Source organism: Micromys minutus, assembly GCF_963924665.1.
Source record: "Micromys minutus genome assembly, chromosome: X".
NCBI classification, from domain to species: Eukaryota; Metazoa; Chordata; class Mammalia; order Rodentia; family Muridae; genus Micromys; species Micromys minutus.
In genome coordinates this window covers 7815270-7819333 of record NC_137970.1, presented here as the reverse complement: position 1 = coordinate 7819333, position 4064 = coordinate 7815270, and the positions used below count along the sequence as shown (strand labels likewise).

Sequence of the window (4064 nt, the reverse complement as noted above, 5' to 3'; positions counted from 1 at the left end):
AACAACTCCAAGAGAAGTACCCATTTGTCTTAGTTAGGGTATCTATTGCTACCACAAAACACCACTTCTAAAAAAGCAAGATGGAGAAGAAAGGTCCTATTTCGCCTACACATTCATATTGTTGCTCATCATTGAAGGAAATCAAGACTAGAATTCACATAGGGCAGGAACCTGGAAGCAGAAGCTGATGCAGAGGGCATGGAGGAATGTTGCTTATTAGTTTGCTCCATGGGGGGGGTGCTCAGCCTGATATTTTTATAGAGCCCAGGACCACTAACCTAGGATGGGACCACCCACAATGCACTGGGCATTTCTGAATCTATCACTATATAAGAAAATTCCTTACAGCAATGATTCTCAACCTTCCTAATGCTACAACCATTAATACAGTTCTTTATGGTGTTGTAATTCCCAACCATAACATTATTTTTATTGCTACTCCATAACTGGAATTTTTCTACCATTACAATTCATAATGCGTCTGTGTTTTCCAATGGTCTTAGGCAATAAGGGTCATTCAGACCCAAAAGGGGTCATGAACCTCAGGCTAAGAAGCACTGTCGCACAGGTTTTTCTGCTGCTCCATCTCTTTTGGGCAATTTTTTTTGAAGCTGCTGCATCAGTTTATTGACCTTTACCTTGTTTTCAGTGACAACTCAGATTAACTCCACGAGAGTGGTGCTGTCTCTCTGAAGCACATGATTCTGACACTAACACATTTCCTCCTCCCTCTGTAATTGTAAGACATCTTGAATCACATAATTTAGTCAGGTGGTGTCCTTAATGATGGATTCTGCTCTCTCCTGCTGGTGGTTGAATCTCCCCAGAGCTCATTCACGGTGCATTTGAAATCACTTCCCCAGAGAGGCCAGGTAGGCATACCAGAACAGAGCTGCCATGTTGGCAAAGAGCACTCAGAACTGCAGGGGCACATAGTTGATGTTAATGAACTGCAAGGGTGTCCACATCCTCCAGTTCATTTGTAGTGCAGGCTAGAAGCCACTCCTCATTTTGGCAACAAAGACACTGGTGTCTTTTCCCCATAAACTAAATATCTGAGAAGCCCACTGACTTCTAGACTTTGAGAGTCTTTTTTTTTTTTTTTTTTTTTTTTGCTTCTTCTCAATCATCTGGGCCAGAAGGGTTCCAAGGGATGACAAAATGTAACTGCTGACTGCTTTGGTGACCACAGGATAGAGCTTTAGGAGCAGCAAGTATTGGGCGAGCGCTCGCTTGGGAAGCGACCCGAGGTCGGATTCCACCCTCAGCCTTGACGCGGCAGGTGCCATCGCTGTCCAGGATCTGAGTCGCCGGGCAATTTCATTAATTGAAATTTCCTCCTCCCAGATGACTTCAGCCTGTGTCAAGTTGATATAAAACTATGTAGCACGCCATTGCAATCACTGAGCTTTTAATCTGCTTATCTCTGAGGTATACTAGAAGCATTACTGTCTTATTCTAGGGTAGATCTATAAAATGTGAGAGAGAGAGAGAGAGAGAGAGAGAGAGAGAGAGAGAGAGAGAGAGAGAGAGACTAACCTGCCTTTTCATTCCCCATACTTGACATATTTAACCACTCCTATCCCATTAACCAGCTTTAACCCCAAGAAAGGTATTTAAAAGACAAGAAAGGATTTTTGAGATTCATTGGTAAGAATTACGATTTCTTGTCTTTGGAGGAGAGGGGTAAAAGCAATTACTCAGAAATGAGTATGGGAATTTGGGGAGAAATAGTGGCAACTGAGGCTGTACACTGATGAGCAGATGCAAGTGATTCCATGTAACCTCAAAAGTGTTCTATAGTCACGGAAGAAGTAGTGAGTGCCTCTGCAGGCAATAGCTGCTTTAGCCCAGAGGACTTGGAATGGCCAGGGATAAAACAACGTACTGATAGTATCCTGTCATAAACTGAGGGTTGGACTCCCCAGTGGTTATCTGGTAATGTTCCTGCTTTGGCTTTCTGAATGCTAAAATTGCAGGCATAAGCCAACACACCTGGCTCATTTTACTATTTCTAAAGGCAGCAAGTGTCTTAGTATTCTATGGCTGTGAGGAAACATGATGGTCAGGGGTTCTTTTATAATGGAAAACATTTCATTGGGGCTGGCTTACAGGTGCAGAGGTTTGGTCCATTGTCATCATTGTGGGGAGCATGGAGGCATACAGACAGACAAGATGCTGGAGGAGTAGCTGACAGTCCTACATCTGGACCTGCAGGCAGCATAAGCAATGAGTCACTGTGCCTGACTGAGCCTATGAAACTTCAAAGCCTACCCTACTTCCTTCAACATGGGCATACAAAGTCCAACAAGGCCAAATGCCCTTACTCTTCTAACGTAGTGCCACTCCTGATGACCAAGTAATTAAATATATGAGCCTATATGGGCCATTATAATTCAAACACCCACAGAAAATATTATTTTTGACCTTGTGGCACATGCTTTTGGGGACCCACTCTCTTCCAATTTCATGTTTCTTGTATATGTTGTCATGTTATGTATTGCAAATGGGTTTCCTGTGGGTTACAGGAGCATGTTCACCTAGAAGTAAGGCTAAACATTCTTAATGTGTCAAATGCCAATGGTGGATAAAAACTTCTGGATAAATACCTAATTTTCTAATGTCCCAAGTCTAACAACTCAAAAGCATGCTCTGTACACGCTCCTAGAAGTCCTTAATGAGATTATGTTCTCTTTGCTTAGACTAGTAAATCCCTAGTAACACTGCCATATGTTGCTTTTCTTCTATCTTAACTTAAACATCATTGTGTCCTGTGACTATTTCCCACCAAAACAATTCCAATCCTTGTCTCCAGATCTGTTACTGAGATGCTATGTTCTATGACACATATATTTTCTGAGAATCATTAAAGCCAACTTAGCTCAGTGCAACCTGAACATCTTAAGGTGCAGTTGAGCCTACTACTGTAGCTTCTATGAGTTAAATTTGTTTCTGTGAATCTGTATTAGTTAGGGTTTTATTACTATGAACAGAAACCATTACATAGGCAACTCTTACACAGTACAGAGTTTAATTGGGGCTACCTTACAGGATCAGAGGTTCCATCCATTATCATCAAGGCAGAAAGCATGGCAGCATCCAGCAAAGCATGGCACTGGAGATGGAGCTGAGAGTTCTACATTTGGAAGGTGAACAGGAAAAGACTGGCTCCCAGGCAGCTAGGATGGTGGTCTTAAAGCCCATACCAAAAGTGACACACTTCCTTCAACAAGACCACACCTCCTAATAGTGCCACTCTCTGGCCTGAGAAAACATATGCAAACCGCCACAGTATCTATTTTGATTGTCCTGCAATAGTGTTATTTTGTCTAAGAGAACCATGCTCTATATGCAGATTTTCCCTACCTTAAGGGTATCTATTTGGAGATTACATATTCTACAAGTTTCCTATTAAAAATGACTTTTGGATTTATGCTTGTAATTTTCAAATTAAAAGGGCACCATATGGAGGGATGAAACTTTGTGGATCTGGCTTGTTCTCCTTTAACTGGTATCCCAACATCTATCTATTTCAAATGACAAAATGGGAACTGTACTCTATCATACATATATGCATGCACTCACCTTAAGGTAAGCATATAAGTCTCTTTTTTTCAGTACACAAATAGTCTCAGATTTGAGAATTCAGAACAAGTGACTTCCAATAGGATGGTCTAATAAGGATATAGCACTACCTCATTGGTATTCCTGTACTATTCATAAAAATCCAGTCTACCAAACCAAACTGAAAGATGGTTAATGACAAACTAGATATAGCACATATTACTGTCTCATAAGGGTTGGTTAAGTTCAGATAATTCCAATATAGCATTCAGTAATGTCACATTGGTAGCTTGGCATCAGCCATAGTTGGTATATTTACACCAGGAAAATTAGCAAATGGAACATAGCAGGACATTTGTTATCTTCTAGGGAGACATCTATGAAACATTTACCAGTATACCACTGGATACTCTACAAAATAGCTGACCTATATTCTACAGAATAATGTAAGTATAAAAAAAGAAACAGCTGAGAAAATGTCCCATGTCATAGAAAAAAAG

The 4064-nt window shown here is 40.9% G+C and overlaps 1 pseudogene across 1 annotated transcript; it reads right to left on the bottom strand.

The window, feature by feature from the left end:
- Window positions 1–851: 851 nt before the first annotated feature.
- Window positions 852–1289, bottom strand: LOC308414746 (peroxisomal membrane protein 2-like; annotated as a pseudogene). The gene has a single exon. The product of its transcript is annotated as a peroxisomal membrane protein 2-like (transcript).
- Window positions 1290–4064: the final 2775 nt, after the last annotated feature.